Below are 24,022 nucleotides of genomic sequence, written 5' to 3'. Positions count from 1 at the left end.
CGGCGGAGGGGCGGGGCCTGGGAGGGGCGTGCCGCCGAGGTCCGCGGTCACCCGGGCGTCCGGAAGGCACCGTGCCCGGAGCCTAGGCTCTCCTCTGTCCTCATGCTGTTAGTCTTTGGCTGTCCCATCTTTCCCTCTGGTCAGCCCACTCCTGAAAGTGGTAGCAGTCTTTCTGCAGCACTGTGTGCCAGCCTTGTGGTCTTAATGCTTCTCTGCCTGCAGTCATTTATTCCATTCATTCGTTAATTCGGTGTTCCCTAAGCGCCTCTGTGTGCGTCACCAAGTGCTTGGCTTTAGTAATACAACAGCTAGGAAGTATGGTCCCTGCCTTTAAAGAGCTTGCAGTTTAGTAGGAAAGCATTTGTTTATTCATTCAGCAAGTATTTTGAGCACCTACTATGTGCCAGGTGTAGCTAGACAAACCAGTGTTCATAAGTCTGTACAAGTGCAATGAAAAATCTGGTTCATCTCTGCTTTCCTAAGCAGAGCTTTATACTAATACTATACTAATTCTCATGGCACTCATTGTGACCCTATGGGGTAGGAATTATTGTTATCCCCATTCTCCCAATGAGGAAACTGAGGTACAGAGAGGTTAACTTGTCCAAGGTCACACAGGAAGTGAGAGAGTTGTGCCGTAAATCTTTTTTAAATAAAAGAATGGGTACAGGAGGAATATGTCAAAGACATAGGAAGGAGGAGAGGAACTTCAGCTGGTTTTTGCTTTTTCTCCTGCTCAGAATCATTGGTTCCATAAAGCCTAGACTGAAAGCTCTCCAAAGACAGTCAGTTCCTATTCATCTTTGAGTCCCAGCCATTCCTCCTCTAGAGCCCTCAGTGGAGCTCAGTCCATGGTTTCCCATCACCTATAGCAATGCTTCCCAAATGGCTTCATTATTAACCTATCCCTAACGGCATCAGAGAGTGGACTACTTCCAACCACGTCCTTATTGTAGAGCAGCTGACTGTACGTGGGAAATGTCTTTGAAATCCCAGTTTTATTTTAAAAGTTCATTTGTTTTTACATTCAATTCCATAATACATCCTTCGTAGCATAACACATTCCAGTTGCTATGCCACATTTACTAGTGGTTTCTCAAACCCCCGATCACCTTGGGAGGTTCCCTCAGTACACATGTCTCAGATAGAGAAGCCCTGACCTTTGATTTTGAGTTCACCTTCCTTTGGCTGGCCTCCAAAGCCCTGTACAATCTAATTCTAGCCTCATCTCCTGCCTCTCCTCCCCCATATCCCACCCAACTTTCTGTTCTTTGGATGGGTCCCAGGTTTGTGTCCCTGTTTACTATTGCTCTTGATGCGTGGACCACCCTTCTCAAATCAGAGAACTTCTCCTCTGTAATGTCTTCCCAGATGCGACAACCATACACTCCTAGAGTAGATTTAGATCCTCTGACTTCAGTGTTCCACCCCACTTGGTCTATTCTGACATAATGTAGTAGGGGATGACTGGCTTTGGAGGGCAGACAGATCTCAGTCAGAGTCTATGTCCCATGTTTACTAAATTGTGACCTTGACCCAATCACATGTGTGAGCCTGATTCCTCTTCTGTAAATGAAGATCCCTTGTGGGCTTCCCTGGTGGTGCAGTGGTTAAGAATCCACCTGCCAATGTAGGGGTCATGGGTTTGAGCCCTGGTCAGGGAAGATCCCACATGCCGCAGAGCAACTAAGCCCTTGTGCCACAACTACTGAGCCCGCATGCCACAACTACTGAAGCCCACGTGCCTAGAGCCCGTGCTCCGCAACAAGAGAAGCCACCACAAAGAGAAGCCTGCGCACTGCAACGAAGAGTAGCCCCTGCTCACCAAAATTAGAGAAAACCCACACACAGCAATGAAGACCCAACGCAGCCAAAAATAAATTAAATAAATTAAAAAAAAAAAAAGAAGATCCCTTGTATGGCTGTCAGTAGGACTAAAATTGCATGTATGCAGTATGCTTAGCACAGTGCCTAGCTCAGAGTCATTCCTGTTCTAGAAATGTTTCTTGTCAAGCCCCAAAAGTCATGAAAGTCTGTGTCCCAACCAGACTGTGAGCTCTATATCTGTGTGCTGGACACAGGACCAAAAATAGAGCAGAACTTGGTTGAGGGTGATGTAGATAACTAAAGTCAGGGACTGGGCCACAAATATGTAATACTTTTTCCTTAATCATATTTGCTGAGTTGAACTGCATTGAAATGAGACAGCCTAAGCAGTAGAGGGCGATAGAGAGTTGGAGAAAAGATGGAAGAGAGGCTGGGCCAACTCGGTCACGTATTTTTAAATGAAATATAAGGTCATCAAAAGGGCAGCTAGCTTCTTTTTTTAGGCCTGTCCTTATCTCTGTAGTTTTATTCCCCTCTATTATAAATGCTTGCATTTACTTTTAAAAATATTTATTTTAATTATTCAAGTGATACATGAATATATGTTTATTGTAAATTAATCTTATGTTTTTCACCTAATAACCCTTTTTGATAAGCATGATACAGCTTGTAGACTGTTGCAGACAAACTGAAGGTCCGAGAAGTTAAGTGATTTACCCTAAAACACACAGTGAGAGGACCAGGAGAAACCAGGCCTCTTGGAATCCTAGCAACCATCCCAGATCCTAGAGGAAAGAATTCAAGGGCATTATAGTTCTCACTTCCTGACTCCAGACTTAGATTCAACTAATAATATTAATTGGTCACTAATTATGAGTTTAGTACTTTAGATATATTATCTCATTTATTCTTCACAACATTACACTTCATTCGTTCAACAAACATTCCCTGGATGTTTAATAATGACTAGGTCTTAAGGGATGCAAAATTGAAGAATGCAAGATTTCAACAAGAACATGCAATTCTTAGAAGAGCAAAAGCACTTGTCAACAAATATATGGTGAGATGCTCCTCCTAATCATTAAAGGAAGGCAAAGTTAAAACAGTGCAATGGTTTTCATCTCAGATTAACAAAGATTGGCATCCTGTGTTTGTGGTGGTGCTGAGAAACCAGCATTGCCATACGCTGTTGGTGGGAATATAAATTGATGCCTCCTCTTTGGAGAGCAATTTGGTAATATTTATTAACATTTAAAATGTGATTATAGGACTTCCCTGGTGGTGCAGTGGTTGAGAATCCGCCTGCCAATGCAGGAGACACAGGTTTGATCCCCGGTCCTGGAAGATCCCACATGCCGTGGAGCAATTAAGCCCGTGCACCACAACTACTGAGCCCACGAGCCACAACTACTGAAGCCTTAGCTCCCTAGAGCCTGTGCGCCGCGACTACTGAGACTGTGTGCTGCAATTACTGAAGCCCGTGTGTCTAGAGCCCGTGTTCTGCAACAAGAGAAGCCACTGCAATGAGAAGTCTGCGCACCGCAATAAAGACCCAATGCCGCCAAAAATAAAAATAAAATGTTAAAAAAAAAAATTTTTTTTTAATGTGCTTATATATTTTGGGGAGGGTGGGAGAAAATATTTGCAATCTGTCTTTACCACAATGGACTTGTATCCAGAACATATAGAGAACACCTACAGCTCAACAATAAGAAGATAACATTTAAGAAAATGGGCAATGTATTTGAGTAGACATTTCACCAAAGAAGACATATAGATAGGTAACGAGCACGCAAAAAGACACCCAGCATGGGGAAATGCAAATAAAAATCCACAATGAGATACCACTATAAAATTACTAGAATGGCTGTAATCAACAAAACAAACAATAGCAAGTGTTCATGAGGATGCAGAAAAAACCTGGAACCCTTATATGTTTCTGGTCAGAATGTAAAATGCTGCAGTCACTTTTTATTTTTGTTTGTTTGAATTTTACTTTGTTTAAGGACACTTAAAATGAGATCTACCCTCTTAAATTTTTAAGTATAGAAATATATTATCGTTGACTATGTGTACAATGTACAGTGTTGTACAACAGATTTCTAAGAGCTTGTTAATCTTGCTTAACTGAAACTTTATGTCCTTGATTAGTAACTCCCAGTTTCCTCTTCTGCCCAGCCCCTGGCAACCATCATTCCTCTCCTAGATTCTATGAATTTGACAATTTTAGGTACCTCATATAAGTGAAATCATGCAGTATTTGTCTTTCTATAACTAGTTCATTTCACTTAGCATAATGTCCTCAAAGTTCATCCATGTTGGGACTTCCCTGGTGGTCCAGTGGTTGAGAATCCATCTTGCAATGCAGGGGGCGCTGGTTCGATTCCTGGTCAGGGAACTAAGATCCCACATACTGCAGGGCAACTAAGCCTGCGTGCTGCAGCGAAAGATCCTGCGTGCTGCAACTAAGACCTGACACAGCCAATCAATCAATAAATATTTAAAAAAAAAAAAGTTCATCCATGTTGTAGCATATTGCAGAATTTCCTTCTTAAGGCTGAGTAATATCCCATATATATATATGTATATAAAAAACACTTTCTTTATCCATTCACCTGTCAATGACATTTAAGTTGTTTCCACATCTTGGTTAGTGTTGTGGAACCAAACTAAAATGAGTCACTTATGTCAGGGACAAAATGGAGATGGTCAAAGCAAGCACATAGGGAAAACTTAATCTAACCTTACTGGAACTTACAGCTCTTTTCAAAAATCAGCAGAGGATACCACCCAATCCTCAAACACCAAGTCTGTTCACACTATTTCTAGACTTTGTTCACCTGACTCAGCTGCCTTGATGCAAATAAGAAAGAAGACCACTAGGCAATCAATCAGCTGAAAAAAACCAAATAACTTCCACACTTACACCATAAAAATTCCTTAATCTGTGAGCAACTCAGAACTCATTGCTCCTTGTAGCCTTGAGTTTCCTCACTTGCAGGTTGAAAGCCTTGCAATAAACTCATCTTTCTGCCTTGTTTTATTCAGTATGCAGGGTTTGATCTTTGACACTGTGAATAGTCAAAACCAAACTCTGTGAACAGTGCTGCAATGAACATGGGGAGGTGCTAATATTTCTTCAAGAGGCTGATTTCAGTTCTTTTGGATAAATGCCCAGAAGTGGGAACGCTGGATCATATGATAATTCTATGTTTAAATTTTGGGGGAATCTCCATGCTGTTTTTCATAATGGCTGCACCATTTTGCATTTCCATCAACAGTGTTCAAGGGTTCCAATTTCTCCATATCCTCGATGTCACTTGTTGTCTTTTGTTATTTTTCATAACAGCCATCCCAATAGGTGTGAGGCAATATCTCACAATACTTCATTGCGGTTCTGATTTGCATTTTCCTGATGATTAGTGACTTCTGAGGCATCTTTTCATATACCTGTCGACCATTTGCACATCTTTGTGAGCTAGGGACCACTCAAGTCCCTAGCTCATTTTAAAATCATGTTATAAGTTTTTTGCTATTGAGATGTAGGAGTTCCCCACATATCCGGGAGATTAACCCCTTATCAGATATCTGGTTTGCAAACATTCCCTCCCATTCCATAGGTTGCCTTTTCATTCTGTTGGCTGTTTCCTTTGCTGTGCAGATGCTTTTCAGTTTAATGTAGTCCCGTGTGTTTATTTTTGGTTTTGTTGCCAGTGCTTTTTGTGTCATTAAAATGTGCTTACATTTTTGACCCAGAAATTCAACTTCCAAAAATGTATCCTACAGAAATTCTTACACAAATAAATAAATAAAATTTGCTGCAGGTTTTGTTGTTGCTGCTGCCGTTATAATAGAAACAACAAATATCCAAGGATAAGGGCTTTGACTACAATGTAGACATTTTAAAAAAATGAGAAAGGTCTTTTCTACCAACCTTGAAAGATGTTCAAATATATTATTAAGTGAGAAAAAAGTTGTATAGAATAACTTAATTTTTGTTTAAAAATAATCTTTTTATATTCACAGAAAAAAAACCTGAGAGGAAATACACTGAACTGTTAATAGTTAACTTTGAGCTGGGAGAAAGGGAGGAAATAGTGTACAAGGAACTTCCAGTGTTTGTATTCTATCTTTATTTTTATAATGTTACTTTTGTAAGCAGAAGAAAACAATAAAAGAAAATTTTATGGAGATGATGTCTTTTCTGGACATGTTCACTGTCTTATGGGTCATTTCAGGATAGCTATTAATATATCCATTTTATAAACGAGGTTCAGAGAAGTAAAGTGATTTCTTCAAGGTCACACAACCCGCCAGTTCTCCCCCAGAGGTCAGTTGACAGTGAGCTGACAGGACGCGCCCGGTGCTGAGAGAGAACCAATCACATTTGCTGTGAGGTCACTTTGAAGGCCTGCGATTGGCGCTGGTGTCTAAGCTGAGCCGGCAGTCAGCAGCCCACGCAACTGCGGGTGGCAGGAGGCTCAGGATGATTACACTTTCCTGGGGTTGTTCCGGGGGCACTAGTTCTGTCCTCTATAGGTCCCCTGGGGACCCTCAGCATTGGGTGGGCTAGCCGTGGAGACGCCCTGCCCTTCTTGCTGTTGCCAGTCAACCCCCCAAGCCCGTGCCGGCCTAGCCTGCAGCTGATCTCCCTGCATCTCTCCCACTGAACACAGGAAAAGGCCGTGACAGGTGCCAGTCCTGCTCAGACTCCCGTTTCAGCAGCGGTGGTTGCATATCATAAAGTCCCCGCTTGACCTGCCTGGAGCCAGCACAAGCGATCAGAGACAGGCTTTATGCAACCTCTACTTCCCTGCCTGTCTTTGAGGGTCCCAGGCTGTGCTGCAAGCTGGAGAGGGCCCTGCTTTATAGAGAAAAAGAAGGAGGGAGGTCCAGAGAGAGGAAGGGGTTTGGCCCAGAGTACACAGCAAGTTAATGACAGAGCCACAGACCCCTCCTTCAGGACAGTAAATTGGATGGTAAACTTTCCAACTTTACCTTCACCTCCTCCTAACAAATACCTTCACTCTTCTCTGACTCTGGCTTCCTCTGTGTCTCATGCCTGTAAAGCATCATCTGAAGGAGCAAGGTTTATCAAGAATGATAAGGACTTTAGAATCACGCTAACCTTGGAATCCCACACTTGCTGTAACACCTTGGACTTACTTGGCCTTATTTTCCTCTCTGCCATGGGATGTTAATCTCTACTCTACCTTAAGAATAAATGAGAAATTGAGAGGCAGTTTGGTAACTTAGTGGTTTTCAAAGTATGATCCCTGGACCATCAGCATCAGAATCACCTGGGAATTTGTTAGAAATGAATATTCTCCAACCCTACTCCAGATCTGCTGAATCAGAAACTTTGGGGCCCAGCAATCTATGTTTTAACAAACTCTCCAGGTGATTCTGATACATGCTAAAGTGTGAGAACCACCAGTATACAAAGGGTAAAACTCTTGGGTTTGGAGTCGGGCAGTTATGCGTTCTTCTAAAAGTGTCTTTGTTCTGCCTGTTACTATTTGGGAGTCCTCAAGCAAAGCATTTCACCTACATGCTCCTTAGTTTACTCATCTGGGAAATGGAGGTAATGGTTCTATCTACATAACAGTGTTGTTTATTTATTCATTCAACAAAATTATTTTGAGTGCCTATTATGTGACAATCATTCTAGGTTCTAGAGATACAACAGTGAACAAAACAGACAAAAATCTCCGACCTCATGTAATGTACATTCTAACAAGACTTTGAGGATTAATTAAAATAATTATAATAATGTATAAAGCTTAGTACAACATGGGCACATGTTAAGCATTCAGCAAATGGCAGCTATTATAAATGATGGAGAAATTGCTTGTAAGCAGTGACATGCTCTATTAGACTAAATTGTGAACTCCTAAGAATTGTCTGATTCATGCCTGTGTCATCAAAATCTAACATAGGGTGCTCGCCTCGGTAGCACATATACTAAAACTGGAATGATACAGAGAAGATTAGCATGGCCCTTGTGCAAGGATGACACGGAAATTTGCGAAGCGTTCCATATTTCTCAGAAACTAACACACCATTGTAAAGCAATTATACTCCAATAAAGATGTTAAAAAAAAATTTTTTTTTTTAATCTAACATAGGACCTGGTGCTGAGTAGGGCTCGGTAAATATTTGATGAATGTATGTACAAAAGTCAGAGATTAATGATATCTCTCTTGTCTGAATGGGTTTCTTTTATAATCCTTTAGAGTTGACGGCTCACCAGTAAGCCATACCCTCCATAAACCTTCCTCTCTCCCTATATTTGTATATCTCACTTGGTCCAGTTATTGAAAGGTAATGCTTTCCACATTAACATGTTGTGATGGGTCTGAAATGTAGTTGTTGTATGATAAATGTGTATAGAGTGAATGAGTGGATGCCGGAAGAAGCATAGAATTATATTGGAAATAGCACTGAAATAGGAGTCAGGAGGCTTCAATTATAATTCCAGTTCTGCCACTTCTATAGTGTTTGGTCTTAGCTAAATCCATTTTCTTTTCAGATCCCCAGTCTCTCCATCTGTAAAGTGGGGCTTACAATCCCTACCCCACCACAATGCTGGAAGAAGACAGACTAACTTTGGTACCTAAGTTTTAAGGATGTCTCACACAACCGTGAATGTGTTGTCTCCTTATCGTACCTCTTAAGAAGAATTGCTGAAAGCAGTAAAGGAGATAATGTATATCTCTTTGCAAACCTTAAAACACTGTAAAAATTAAATAAGATACTATTTCAAATCAGATAATCTACAATTTATAGATTATAGGTTGGAAACATCTCCTAATCCTTGATACTGAAAGTGTGATCTGCAGCATTGGCACCATTTGAGATCTTGGTAGAAATGCAGACTCTTGGGCCCCAGCCACACCAACTGAACCGGAATCTTCATTTTAACATCCCCAGGTGATTCAAATGCACAATAAAGTTTGAGAAGCACTGCTCTAAATCAGACTCATAGGACATACGCATTGAAAAGATTTTGAAGATCATCTTCAACTCCCTCATTTTACAGATGAGTACACTGGAGCCCTACAATGAAAGGGATTTTTTCTAAAAGGCAGATCTAACTGTGTCACCCCCCCACGTTGGAAACCAATGGCTCCACATTGCCCACATCCTTAGCTCAGCAATTAAGGTCCTCTCATCTGGCTGCTGCTGACCACTCCACTTAATAGTTCCCCACAGATGTTAGACAAACCAATCACTCTGATCCCTGCTCCTCTGCTCTGAACTCCTCAGGCTATTTTCTCAGTGTGGGCTGCCCTTCCCACTTCTCTCCAGCTTCTTGACACCAGCTCAGACTATGACACCCCCAGTCCTTATTTAGGACACTGGTTGACAGTGGGCATGGTTAGCCAGCTGAGATCTCCTCTACCTCCTGAAGCACTGTGGCCATTATCTATTTTTACATTACTTGTTTTACCAGTCTGCGAGCTCCTTAAGGGTAGAAACCAGGTTTCAGGTCCCAACACAGAGTCAGGCACTTTGTAAGAGCTCAATTTATCCCATATGACTAATGATCTCTAACGTGTCTTCCAGGTCTAACTTTCTGCATTTTTAGACTGTGAAAACCCAGACAGCAGTGACTTGATAGTCTCTTCCTTTTCCATCTAGCTCATGAGGCTCCATGTGCGTGAGCACAGCAGGCACTGATTCACCACCCAGGCTGACTGGTTCAGCTGTTGCAATAGTAGTCATTCCCATGATGTGCCCCACGACCTGGTTCACTGCAGCATGTTCAGGGAAGCCCAAGTGACCCAACGGGTTGCAACACCAAGGGCAGGGAAGGGATCAGGTTTCAGAGTAAATCATTTCAACTCTGGGCTGAGATTTAGTGCCTTCTAAAAATGCTCACAAGGGCTTTTCTGGTGGCACAGCGGTTGGGAATCCGCTTGCCAATGCAGGGTACACGGGTTCGAGCCCTGGCCTGGGAGGATCCCACATGCCACAGAGCAACTGGGCATGTGCGTCACAACTATTGAGCCTGCACTCTAGAGCCCACGAGCCACAACTACTGAGCCCACGTGCCACAACTACTGAAGCCCGAGTGCCTAGAGCCCATGCTTCGCAACAAGAGAAGCCACCACAATGAGAAGCCTGCACACCGCAGTGAAGAGCAACCCCCGCTCACTGCAACTAGAGAAAGCCCGTGCACAGCAACTAAGACCCAACACAGCCAAAAATAAATAAATAAAGTAAATAAATTTTTTTTTTAATGAAATAAAAAAATAAAAATGCTCACAAGAAAAGGGAACCCTCCTACACTGTTGGTTGGAATGTAAATTGGTGCAGCCACTGTGGAAAACAGAATGGAGGTTCCTTAAAAAACTAAAAATAGATTTGCCATACGATCCAGCAATCCCACACCTAGGCATATATCTGGAGAAAACTATAATTCATAAAGATACATGCACCCCAGTGTTCATTGCAGCGCTATTTACAATAACCAAGACATGGAAGCAACCTAAATGTCCACTGACAGCTGAATGGATTAAGAAGATGTAGTATGTTTACACAATGAAATATTACTCAGCCATTAAAAAGAATGAAATAATGCCATTTGCAGCAACATGGATTATCATACTAAGTGAAGTAAGCCAGAAACAGAAAGACAAATACCATATGATATCACTTATATGTGGAATCTAAAATATGACACAAGGGACTTCTCTGGCAGTCCAGTGGTTAAGACTCCATGCTCCCAATGCAGGGGGCACAGGTTCAATCTCTGGTCGGGGAAATAAGATCCTGCATGTCTCGCAGTGCGGCCTAAAAAAAAAAATCAAATATCACACAAATGAACTTATTTTCAAAACAGAAACAGACTCACAGACATAGAAAAATTTACAGTGCCCAAAGCGGAAAGGGGGTGGGGGAGGGATAAATCGGGAGTTTGGGATTTGCAGACATAAACTATTATATATAAAAATAGATAAACAGCAAGGTCCTACTGTATAGCACAGGGAACTATATTCAATATCCTGTAATAAACCATAATGGAAAGGAATATGAAAAAGAATATGTATATATATGTATAACTGAATCACTTTGCTGTACACCAGAAACTAACACAACATTGTAAATCAACTATACTTCAATTAGAAAAGTAAAATTAAAAAGTAAATGTACAAAATAAAATTAGGTACTTTACAAAAATAAATAAATACAATAAAAAATACAAACGCTCACAAGATTTCAAGCTGTGTCCCAAAAGTCAATTCCTGAGGCCTCCTGTCTCTACATACGGACTGATACAAGTAGGTGCTCAGTACATGTTGATAAGTGAATAAATGAATGAATGGGTAAATTGTTCTGGACTTCTAAACATAACCAAATGCTCTCAAAAAAAAACCAGTTGTGCAGGGAGAGAGTTATAACCAAATGTCACATAGCATTAAAGATGAAGTATAAGTTCCTTACCTTTGCCCACAAGCCCTGGTGTAATCTGGCCCAGCCTGCCTTGCCAGCTTTGCCTCTTTGCCTCCCATACATACTCTTTTTGCCTCATCCCAAACGATTTGTAGACCCTAAACATGTCATCTGGTTTCATGCTCCAGTGCCTTTGCATGCATGTTTCTCTATACCTAGAGTACTTTTTTCCCCCCCTCTTAATTTAGGTAATTCTTATTTGTCTTTCAAAGACCAGGTTAAGTTGTACCTCTTCTAGGAAGCCTGCTCTCACCCCTCAAATGGGCTAGATGCCTCTGCTGTGCTCTGGTAGGTGCCCTGCTTCTTTTTATGAGTACTGATCATAGTCTTTTGCTGTTGTCTACCTTTTCCCCCCAAAGACTTGAGCACCTTGAGGACAGGGACTAGGTCTTATTTATTTCTGTGTCCTCAGTGTCCAGCATATGACATGATACAAAGGAGAGATATTTACTGGGTACATTATCCACTCTCCAGAATGGAGAGTAAAAGAGTTATCATTAGTCAGGAGATTTGCCACCCACAGAATTCCAGGTTTAAGAAGGGCTTTGCAAAGTCTCATTATTTAATACTTGTTAAAGAATAAATTATTTACATGCATATGACCTCCTAGAAAAGGGCTAAGACAGCGAATAGTAAATGACAGGCAGGGATGCCTGGGGAAGTGGAATTTGACCACCACCACCCACCCCCCCCATGTCCATGGTAGATGCAGGAGTAGAAAGACATGGACAAATGACCGCTACAGAAAGATACAGTGGAGACAGGCCCCAGCAGTCTGACTGGAGTGACACTTCCAAACTAGCTGCCACTATTTCCTTTCTCCTACCCTGCCCTGGCAGAGAGTGGCAGAAAGGTTAAAGACAAGAAAATGTGCACCTAAAGTATGATATCTGGATCAGTTACCAGACCCGGGAAGCAAGTTAGTTCTATAACCTGGGGAAATTCACTCGTCTAAGCTTCAGTTTCCTCACTGTAAAATAGGAATAATAATATCTAGCTTGCAGAATTGGCAGGAAGATTTTATAATAATAGTTAATACTTATATAACACATATCATGCCAAGTCCTATTCTAATACATATACATTACGGCATATTATATATATGTATGTATATATACACATATATAGTAACTCAATGAATCTGGAACTCTATGAGGTAAGTACAACTTTCATGCAAACTTTATAAATAAATAAACTGAGACACAGAAATGCCACATAACTTTTCCAAGGTCATACAGCTAGTAAGTATGGAGCCAGGAGTAAAACCAAGGCATATTGGCTTGCTCCAGAGTCTGTGCTCTTAACAAGTACTGTACTCTATTTGCCTCTTCAGTAAGATAATTGTGTGAGAGTGAAGGTGTCTGGTCCATAATAGTACATAAGAAACAATGACAATAAGCAAAGTAATCCAGTACCTGTAGTTGATGAGATAGCATAAAACAGATTAATACTGAGGTACAATATTACCTTATTACTCTTTTAAAAAATGTCTTATCTTTAAACTGTTACATACTCCTGAGATTGGAAGAAGGTTTTCTGTATGAACAGTCTGGGCTATTTTAAGATGCCCTAAAGGTAAGGCGGCTTTGCCTTCTCCTGAGGAACTGGAACAAGTTCTTAGCACTTCAGCCAGAGGGCATTTGAGGGACATGAAGATCCCATGAAATTAATTCCTCCAGTCAGACCCTGAAGACAGAGACAAATTGAATCCAGTCAATGCTCTCAAGGAACTCACAACTAAATTAGGAAGGCAAACAAAAGAGACCATCTCAGTATAGCACTGCTGTGGGGGGAAGCTCGTAAAGGACATGTAACTTAATTATGGACACAGCAATCAGGAAAGGCTTTTCGGAGGAGGAGGAGACACATGAATCTAGTATCAAAGGGCAAGTGGAAAACATATTTGAAGAAAGCAAGAAGGGGTTTCTTGGCAGAGGGAGTGCTATGAACAAATGCATAGGGGCTTGAAATAGCACTCTATATTCCAAGAACTACAAGTAGTTCAGTATGGTTAGAACAGAGTAGGAGACACGAAATGGTAGTGCCAAGACATAGGCAGAAGCCAGATGGGGAAGTGCCTCACTTGACAAATTAAGGAGTTTAACCCTTATCTTATAGGTGATGTAGAGCCACTGACTCAAGTTCCAAACAAGAGTATAATATGGTTTAAAAGATAATCTTGGTAGCAAAAGGGGGTTAAATTAGAGGTTTAAGACTAGAGACAGCTTTTAAGCACATGAAAAGATACTCAATATCAGTAGTCATCAGAGAAATGCAAATTAAACCACAATGGATACAATTTCACACACTGGGATGCCTGTAATGAAAAAAGATGAACAACAACAAGTGTTGGCAAGGATGTGGAGAATTTGCAGCCCTTACACATTGCTGGTAGGAATGTAAAATGGCGCAGCTGCTTTGGAAGACAGTTTGGCAGATCATCAAAAGTTAAATACAGAGTTACCATATGACTCAGCAATTCTACTCCTAGTTATATACTCGAGAAATGAAGACATACATTCACATAAAAACTTTTACATACAGTTTCTTTTTTCTTTTAAATTTATTTATTTATTTATTTATTTTTATTTTTGGCTGCGTTGGGTCTTCGTTGCTGTGTGTGGGCTTTCCGTGGTTGCAGCAAGCGGGGGCTACTCTTCATTGCAGTGCGTGGGCTTCTCATTGCAGTGGCTTCTCTTGTTGCGGAGCACGGGCTCTAGGCGCACAGGCTTCAGTAGTTGTGGCATGTGGGCTCAGTAGTTGTGGCACGCGAGCTCTAGAGCGCAGGCTCAGTAGTTGTGGCGCATGGGCTTAGTTGCTCTGCGACATGTGGGATGTGGGATCTTCCCCAGGCCAGGGCTCGAACCCGTGTCCCCTGCATTGGCAGGCGGATTCTTAACCACTGCGCCACCAGGGAAGCCCCTACATACAGTTTTATAGCAGCATTATTCATAATAGCCAAAAAGTGGAAACAATCCAAATGTCCATCAGCTGATGAATAGATAAACAAAATATGCTACACCCATATGGAATACGTAATAGAATACTATTCAGCCACAAAAGGGAATGAAGTTCTGATACATGCTACAACATAGATAAGCCTTGAAAACATAATGTTAAGAGGAAGGAGCCAGGGCTTCCCTGGTGGCGCAGTGGTTAAGAATCTGCCTGCCAATGCAGGGGACACGGGTTCGAGCCCTGGTCTGGGAAGATCCCACATGCCGCGGAGCGACTAAGCCCGTGAGCCACAACTACTGAGCCTGCGCGTCTGGAGCCTGTGCTCCGCAACGGGAGAGGCCGCGACAGTGAGAGGCCCGCGCACCGCGATGAAGAGTGGCCCCCGCTCGCCACAACTAGAGAAAGCCCTCGCACAGAAACGAAGACCCAACACAGCCAAAAATAAATATAAATAAATAATTAAAAAAAAAAAAAAGAGGAAGGAGCCAGACAAAAGAGCCACATATCATATGATTCCATTTATATGAAATGTCCAGAATAACCAAGTCCATAGAGATATAGATTAGTGGTTGCCAGGGGTTGGGGGTAGGAAGGAATGCGGAATGACTGCTATTGAGTGCAGGTCTCTGGAATTAGTGGTGATGGTTGTACAAGTTTTTGAATATACTAAAAGCCACTGAGTTGTATAAAAAATGGGTAAGTTTTATGGCATGTGAATTATAGAAAAAAAAAAAAAAAGACTGGTGGCAGAGTGACCAGTGAGGCTACTGAAATGGCCTAAGCAGCAGACTTCAAACAGGGGAATCTACACCCCTGGAGGTTCATGAAGACTTTCCAGGGGCCACACAAGCATAAATAATTCCTACATCCCCAACTTTTATGTGTACATTCTTTTCTAAAACTAATCTGCCTGATAATGTGCCTTTTATTTCTCCTCTTTCACAATAGCTATTCTCTCATCTTCAAAGGAAAGAAATGCCACTGAACTATCTTGAGTATTGCTATAAGAGTATTGCCCTGGGAGTAAAAATGTCTGGAGCATCATTGAAAGGATGATTTGAATATACAGGGCTTCTGCTGGAGAGTCCCAGGACAGCAAAGCAAGAGTGTTCAGTAAGCAATAATTAAACTGATAGTAAAAATGTAGATGTCAAATTAAAAATGTGTGAGGAGGACTATAGTTTCTCAAAATTCTTCTGGAGAGTACCAAAGGATAAAATCTAGAATTAGCTTTACCTTAGGATCCCCTGGGGTGCTTAACATTCAAAACTCCAGTTTTGTGGTATATCCAGGCAATGGAACATTACTTAGCATTAAAAGAAATGAGCCATTAAGTCATGAAAAGGCATGGAGGAAATGTAAATACTTATCATTTTCATCAAGTAAAAGAAGCCAACCTTAAAAGGCTATATATACTGTATGATTCCAAGTATACAACATTCTGGAGACAGTTTCTCCAACAAAACTGTGGAGAGAGTAAAAAGATAAGTGGTTGTCAGGGGTTGAGGAGAGGGAGGGATAAATAGACAGAGCACAGAGGACTTTTAGGACAGTGGAACTACTCTGTATAATACTATAAGGGTCCATACATCTAATTATACAATTGTCCAAACCCATAGAATGTACAGCACCAAGAGTGAAATTCTAATATAAACGATGGACTTTTAGTGATTATGATGTGTCAATGTAGGTTCATCAGTTATAACAAACGTACCACTCTGGTGTGGGATTTGATCATTGGTGAGGCCATGCATATGCAGAGGCAGTGGGTATTTGTGAAATCTCTGTACTTTTCTCTCAATTTTGCTGTCAATCTAAAACTTCCCTAAACAAAAAAAGTCTTAAAAAAAAAAAGTCTCCTGTTCTGGAGACCCATCCCAATCCAGTTAAATCAGATTATTTAGGTGGTAAGCAAAGGCCTTATAGTTTTGAAACCCCCCTAGGTGATTCTGAAGTGAAGTCAGGGTTGAGAACCACATAAGCACTTGTGATAGGGATATTAAGGAGGTGGGAACAGGTTTGAGAAATCACCCATGGAATTCTTGGTCTGGGAAGGGCCTTACAAAGCCTCAATATTCATTGAAGAATAAATTGATAATTTACATATGGCCCTGTAGGAGCTAAATTGGTGGAATTTGGGTGATTGCTTGGTTGCAAAGGGTGAAGGAGAGGAAGGTGTCCAGGATGACTCCCAGATCACTCTTAAAAACTCATTTGTGAGCATCTGCTCCTGATATAGGGAGCACAAGAAGGGGAATAAGATTTTGGAAAAGATAGGGAATTAATCTTTGAGCCTGAGGCTATGAGATATCAGTGGGATATCCAAGAGGAGTCTTTCCTTTCTCTGTTCATTGTTCCTTTTTAATTAAGACAAGACAAGAAATACTTAATTGATTTTTCACCCACATTTCTCTTCTCTGGAGACATAATTTCTGATTCCACAGTCAGAAATGCTCACCAGTTCTCCCATAAGGGCTTGGAGCATCATGTGAAGAGGATTTCTCATGTACATTCTAATTTTTCAGAGTTCCTGTGGCCCATTAAATACTACCTACTCTTTGTCCACCCTGGAGGCATAGGTATCTAGGGAAATCAAGACTCCGGCTGGGTAAGTTCGGAGCCAGAATGTTAGAACTGGTAGAGGGACCTGGGAGGTCACCCTTCCTGACCATGTACCCCCTCAGGACATTTTACAGATGATCACATTGAGCCCCAGAGAGAGGAAAGATTTGCCCAAGGCCTTAGCATTTCAGGGTTCCAAATGAAATGATAAACTGGGATTTGATAAAGGTATCAAATCCCACCTCCCCGGTGTCAGAGCCAAGGACTGGAAATCAACCCGTCCGACTTCTGGCATAGTGTTCCTCAGTCTTATCCTGAGCGTACACTTGTGTCTCAGCAGCACAGAGAGCTATAAAATCATTCTGTTTTTCTCCTCAAATAACCCTCATTTGCCTTCTGGCATCTGACAGAAGATACTAGGAAGGAAGGATAGAGTGGCAGAGTGACTTTCCCAGTGTCTTCCTGGACCAGTATCATCAGCATCTCCTGGGAACATGCTAGTGATGCAAAATCTTGAGCCCCAACCCAGACCTAATGGATCAGAAACTCTGGGGGAGACACATAGCAAACTACTTTAACAAGTGCTCCAGCTGATTCTAATAGACACTAAAGTTTACAATGGATTCTAATAGAAAATTAATTCCACATTAGAAAGACCTCCTGTTCACCAGGTCCTTCCTGTCCTAGAGAAAAATTCCAATTCTTTTTTTTAAAATTTTTATGTATTTATTTATTTATTTTTGGCTGTGTTGGGTCTTCGTTTCTGTGTGAGGGCTTTCTCTAGTTGCGGCAAGCAGGGGCCACTCTTCATCGTGGTGCGCGGGCCTCTCACTATCGTGGCCTCTCTTGTTGCAGGCTCAGTAGTTGTGGCTCACGGGCCCAGTTGCTCCGCGGCATGTGGGATCTTCCCAGACCAGGGCTTGAACCCGTGTCCCCTGCATTGGCAGGCAGATTCTCAACCACTGCACCACCAGAGAAGCCCAGAAATTCCAGTTCTTTCCAAGGCTCTGAGGTAGTGGAATGAGCTCTGGGGTCAGAATTAGTTCTTACATGGCTGACTTGTGAGGTTTCCTATCTCTGAGCCTGTGTTTTCTCACCTATCAAATGAGATAGTCACCGCTTTTACCAGCCCCAGGGGATTGTTGTGAGGCTTGAATGTGAGGCTGGCTGATAAACTGCTTTCTAAAACACTGCTGTGACTTTTTAAGAGAGTGCTAGAGTTAATATTTGGATTGCTACTTTCAGTTTGAAAAAAATCCCTTTGATACAGCCTACCTCTACACAGAGAATAGCCAGCCCACCAACTAAGGTGGATTTCTCTTAATAGATAATGCTTATTGGAAACTTCTGCCCTGAGTCTTGGGTTCTGATGAGTGGTTGGAATGGAGCTCAGCACCTCATGCTCAGGAGTAACCAGCTGAAATTTCATCATACCCAATAAGTTTGTTTTCTCCCATATTGTTAAGGAGGAACTTGTTTATTTCTAACTGGGAGTCTTTTTCATTATCCAAGGGAGTAGTACAAAAGGCAGTAGACCTTTAGAATGGTCCCCTCCCTTAAAGATTCAGGGCACTGACTATTAAAAATAACAGGAAATACTGCCTTGGAAATAAGTGAGTTGTAATGAAATTCCTATTCTTTGCTTTTGTCGTTTCCCATTTAACTTTCTTGAACCACTGACTTTCAGAATTAGGAGGAAACTGAACAATCATCAAATCCACTTTAAAACTCATTATAGAACTCCCGTCTATTATATCCCCAATATTTTGTCTCTTAGCCCCTTTTTGTACACCTCTGGTGACTGAGAGTTTACTGCCTCACAAGTACACAGCCCATTCCATGTGAGACAGTTCTTGCTCTTAGAATGTTCTTCCCTTTTTTGAGCTAAAAATCTACCTTCCAATAGTTTCCCATCCTCTCTTTGCCTCTAGCTTTGCCTTCTAGAGCAAAATTGATATTCTCCTCATAATAAAAATTACAGTTATCATTTAAGAATAAAGGAATCTTCCAAATTCTGTAAACAATTGACTTTCTAGAGAAATAAATTATCATAAACCCTGAATACCTTAGATTCAGCCTTGATTATAGTCAGAGACCAAAGGCCACAAGCTTCAATAGCCGGAATTTTTAAAGGATACAAGTGTTTTTGAGAGGGTGAAGCACTCACTGAATTAACTATTAACTTCTGTTTACATAGATAAGAGGAAAGAATAGTGTTTAATTATGTGCCATTTATCACTGAATTTAAGTTAAAGCTATACTTAGTCTGAATCTTTTCCCATGAAATTGAATTTCTATGTTTATAAAAGGAACGGACCTTCCCAATAATATCAAAAGGTTTATTTTGATAGTTCCAAAGACTCTTGATTTGTAATCTTGAGATTACGAGTTGTTATAGGAAACTATGTCTGTTGTAGAAGATGATGTTTGTTCACTTAGTTATAAACTCTGTTTGCCAAAGGAGGTTGATTATATTCACCAAACATGATGAGTAACTACTGATCTAGTTCTGATTAACTCGACAATAATAAAAGATTGTACAGAATCTCTTAAAATTAACATTGATAAAGTCATTCCTCATTGTAAAAAAATTGTTTTAATTGTAAAATAAATAAGCAGCTCTAAGTCTTTTAAACTTTATTTATTTACTTTTAGAATAGGTAACACATTCTCATGATTAAGAAAATCGTAAGATACGAAAGGCTAGTCTATGAAGAGTCTCTCTTCTACCTGTGTCCTGCCGTCCACTTGTCCTCCCTAGCAGCAATCAGACAATCAAGGATGTCAGTTTCTGTTAAATTCTTCCAGGGATATTTTCTGCATATACAAGCAATCATGAATACATATTACTACCACCACTTCTTACAGGGAAAATAGTATGCAATATACATTGTTTAGGACCTTGCTTTTTCCCTTAACAATAGATCTTGAAGATCATTCTATATCAAAAAACTTTCTTGTTCTTTTTTATGGCTGCAGAGTAAGCTTTGTAGGAATACACTATCACTGTATTTAACCAGTTTATTAATAAACTCAATGTTTATGAATAAACATTTAAGTTGTTTCCACTCTTTTGCTATTACAAACAAAACTTGTACATATGCTTCAGCATATGTGTAGATTAAATTTTTAGAAGTAGAGGGAATTCCCTGGCAGTCCAGTGGTTAGGACTCCGCACTTCCACTGCAGGGGGCACGGGTTGGATCCCTGGTAGGGGAAGTAAGATCCTATATGCCTCACTGCGAAAAATAAATAAATAAAAAAAATTTTAAATTAATAATAATAAAAATAACGTCCTTGTGACTTAAACATTCTAAAAAACAATTTTTTTTTAGAAGTAGAATTGCTGGGTCAAAGGGAATGTACATTTAAAAATTTGATAAATACCACCTCCGAACTGTCCTCCATAAAAGTTGTTCAAATTTACACTCCCACCAACAAAATGTGAGACTACCTGTTAAAACCACCACCACACAGTGTCTTATCAGTCTTACAAATCCTTGTCAATCTGACAGGTAAAAAATAGTATTTCAAAGAAATTCTAATTTGCATTTCTCTTATCTTGGGTAAGAGTGAGCATTTAAGAGCCATTGCTATTTCTTTTTCTGTGAACTATTAGTTCATGTCTTTTGCACTTTTTCCCTGTGGATTTTTGTTCTTAGAGATTTCAACTCCGTTTATAAATATGACAATTACCCATTTTCCTATGATACAAAATGCAAATATATATATATATATTATATATATATATATATATGTATAGTCATTTTCATCTGACTCTTCTTATGGTGGCTTTTGCTTGACAGATATTTTTTATTTCCACATAGTTGAATTTATCAGTCTTTTATAGCATCTAAGTTTTGTTTTGTACTTTAAAAGACCTTCCTCACTTTGAGATTATAGAAACTCCCGTGGTTCCTTCAAGAAGTTTTTTTTTTTTTTTTTAACATTTAAATCTTTGATGTATTTGAAATTTCTCTTGGTGAACAGTGTGATGTGTAGATCCTCGTTAAATTTTTCTAGAATAACTGGCTATCCAGTTATTCTAACACCAAATGTAATGCCACATTTTTTACTGATTTGATACCTTTATTATACAAAATTCTCATGTATATTTGGATGTATTTTTGGCCTTTCTATTCTATTTCATTGATTACAGGTCAACTGTGTCTCCATTCTTTCTTGATGGCAGAGTCCTGATTTTTTTATGGTGATTTTCCTCCAATACCACCAGGTCCTCAGGGGAGGTGATTCTCAGATCGGACACAGACAGTAAATCATTATTGGTCTAAGCTAATATTTGTGGTCTTATTCCCTTTGCTATTTGCTGGTTTATTCATGGCCAGTAGACTTGAGGGGAACTCTATTGAATGGCTACTAGGAATAATAAAAATCTATTAGACATACAAAGGGGGATGTTTACAAGTTGGCAGTTGGATATATAAGTCTGAAATTCAGAAGAGAGGTCTGGAGTAGAGGTGTAATTTGGGGAATTGTCATTACATAGATCGTATTTAAAGTAATGTGATAGGATAAAATCATTAAGGAGTGAGTATAACTGGAAAAGGTAAGAGGTCAAAGTATTGAGCCCTGGGGCACTGCAGTATTTAGTGTTTTTTTTTTTTTGGCTGCACTGAGAGATCTTAGTTCCCCTGACCCGTGCCCCCTGCAGTGGAAGCACAGAGTCTTAACCACCAGACCACCAGGGAATTCCTGGCACTGCAGTATTTAGAGGTCAGAGAAATGTGGAGAGACCAAGAGCAGCCAGTAAGACAGAAGAAGAACCAGGGCAGTGGAGTGTCATAGTAGGCAAGGAGGAGGAATTGATAAGCTGTGTCTAGTGCTCTTGGTAGGTCAAGTAACACTGATTACTGATCGTTGTGAGTAAATGGACATCACTGCTGACCTTGACAAGAGCATTTCAGTGGAGTGGTGAGGGGAAAGCTCAACTGGACAGGGTTCCACAGGAAATGGGAAAAAGGAAGTGAAGACATCAACTACAGTACAGACCACCTTTGTGAGACATTTTGCTGTAAAAAAGAGCAGAGAAATGGGGGCTGAAAGGTCAAGCTCAGTCAAAAGAGGTTTTGTTTTGTTTTAAGATGGAAGAAATACATTCATTTTGATATGCCAATGGGAAAGAAAAACAGAAAAATCATGACATAGAAGAGAGGAGAATTGCTGGATAGGTGTCTTTGAGAAAGTGAAATGGTAGGAACCTAGCACTGTGCTACTCAAAGTGTGACCTGTATACTAGTGATGGTCCACAAAAGTTTGTCACCAGTTTGTGACAGAAATCAAGAGTAAATATTCAGAAACTTTTATAGCAATTTGACAGAAAAATTTTATGCCTATTGGATCTAATAAAAAAAAAAAATCTGACTGGCGTAGTCAAATTCATAGAGACAGAAAGTATTATAGAATGGTTGTTGTCAGGATCTTGGGGGAGGAGGGAATGAGGAGTTATTGTTTAATAGATACAGAGTTTCAGTTTTGCAGGATGACAAGAGCTCTGGAGCTGGATGGTGGTTATGGTAGCACAACAATGTGAATGTAGTTAATGCCACTGAACTGTACACTTAAGAATGGTTAGGAGGGTAAAAAATCTATATCTATATCTATATCTATACTTGGGCTTGCATTTTGTATGTCTTTTTAAATTTAATTTTCTAGTAATTTTTATTGCATTTTACAAAAATATAGGTTTATGGCTAATTGCGGGGAGAAAACAAGTCCTTTTGCACAGATAGTTTGAGAAGAATTGAGGAGGGTTTGACCTTAGCTAAAAGGCAAATAGTTCGTTTGTAGTAAGGAAAGGAAGGCAGAGTATAGGAGCAGAGTTACAAGCAGAGCAGAGTTATAGGTAGGTTGCAAGTTGTGGTGGTGGTAGTGGTGGCGGGAACTTATAGACGTTCTCTTTTGTTTGCTTCATTTCACAGTAAACTGGAAGCGACATCATCAGGTAAGTGAGAAGTATTGGGGGCTTCCCTGGTGGTGCAGTGGTTAAGAATCTGCCTGCCAATGCTGAGTACACGGGTTCCAGCGCTGGTATGGGAAGATCCCACATGCCACGGAGCAACTAAGCCCGTGCACCGCAACTACTGAGCCTGTGCTCTAGAGCCCGCAAGCCACAACTACTGAGCCCACGTGTCACGACTACTGAAGCCTGCGTGCCTAGAGCCCATGTTCTGCAACAAGAGAAGCCACCGCAGTGAGAAGCCCACGCACTGCAACGAAGACCCAACGCAACCAAAAATAAATAAAATAGATAAATTTCTTTTAAAAAAAAAGAAGTATTGGAAGTTTGAAGAGAGAGATATGAAATAGTTATCTAGTGGGGTAGGGGAGTGATGAAACTGGAGAAATGTAGTAGGATAGTCAAGCATTAAGGGCTTATTTGATGATAATGATATCAAATGTAGGTGGAGGCCAGTGAGTATGATTTTGCATTTTTCTCCACTCTACCCCCTTTTGCTACAGGATTACAGTTTCCTCAGGTGAGTACAGGGAAAGGAAAGAAGGACTGGAGAAATGAAAGTGAATACCTAGGACTGATTTTCATAATGGACATAGAAGCTAAGCTGTTCATGAAAGGAAATGAGGACATAGGATAGTGTGAAGAATAGTGAAAAGGTAGTAGGATTCTGAGTCTTGGTGGAGTTGAAGAATTTTTGGAGTTGGGTATTAGAGGAAGTGAGCTAGAAAGGAAGGAGGTTGAGGTGGGAGTGTTGGGTGATTAAAACTGAGATTATAGAGGAGTTACAGTTACTGGAAATGTGAAGACCTAAAGTATGAGCAAGGAAATGAGAGGCTGAGGCAAGGGTGATCCCTAGAGGAGAGGAACCTGAGAAGTTAGGGCATTGGAGGAATCATCTGAAACAACTGAAATCACCAAGAATTATGACAATAAGAATGAATGACAATGAACCAGAGCACGGGGGTCTATAGGTGACCGAAAGGAGTGACAGCTCAAATCTCCTGTTACGTCGTATATATATATATTTTTTTTTTACGTCGTATATTTAAAGCTCTTGTTTGTAAGCTCTAGTTATTTGAGTAAGTGTGTCTCCTTTAAGGGCTTGGGAGGGGGAGAAGCCAGAAATCGGGGGCGGCGCAGCTGGTGGGGGTTATTGTTGGGACTCCTCCGCCGAGTCTGCGCAGTGACAGAGAGGAGGCGGGGCCAAGCTCCGGCTGGCGGGCGGGGGCGGGGCCTCGG

The 24,022-nt window shown here is 40.7% G+C and overlaps 1 long non-coding RNA gene across 1 annotated transcript; it reads left to right on the top strand.

Annotated features, from left to right (window-relative positions):
- Nucleotides 1–6: 6 nt before the first annotated feature.
- Nucleotides 7–10,064, top strand: LOC309618448. The gene is made up of 2 exons (XR_014238488.1): nucleotides 7–584; nucleotides 623–10,064. It is a non-coding gene; the product is annotated as an uncharacterized lncRNA (long non-coding RNA).
- Nucleotides 10,065–24,022: the final 13,958 nt, after the last annotated feature.

The sequence above is a fragment of the Balaenoptera borealis genome (assembly GCF_965194805.1).
Source record: "Balaenoptera borealis genome assembly, chromosome: 1".
In the NCBI taxonomy this organism is placed as follows: domain Eukaryota; kingdom Metazoa; phylum Chordata; class Mammalia; order Artiodactyla; family Balaenopteridae; genus Balaenoptera; species Balaenoptera borealis.
This window is presented reverse-complemented; position numbering and strand designations above follow the sequence as displayed.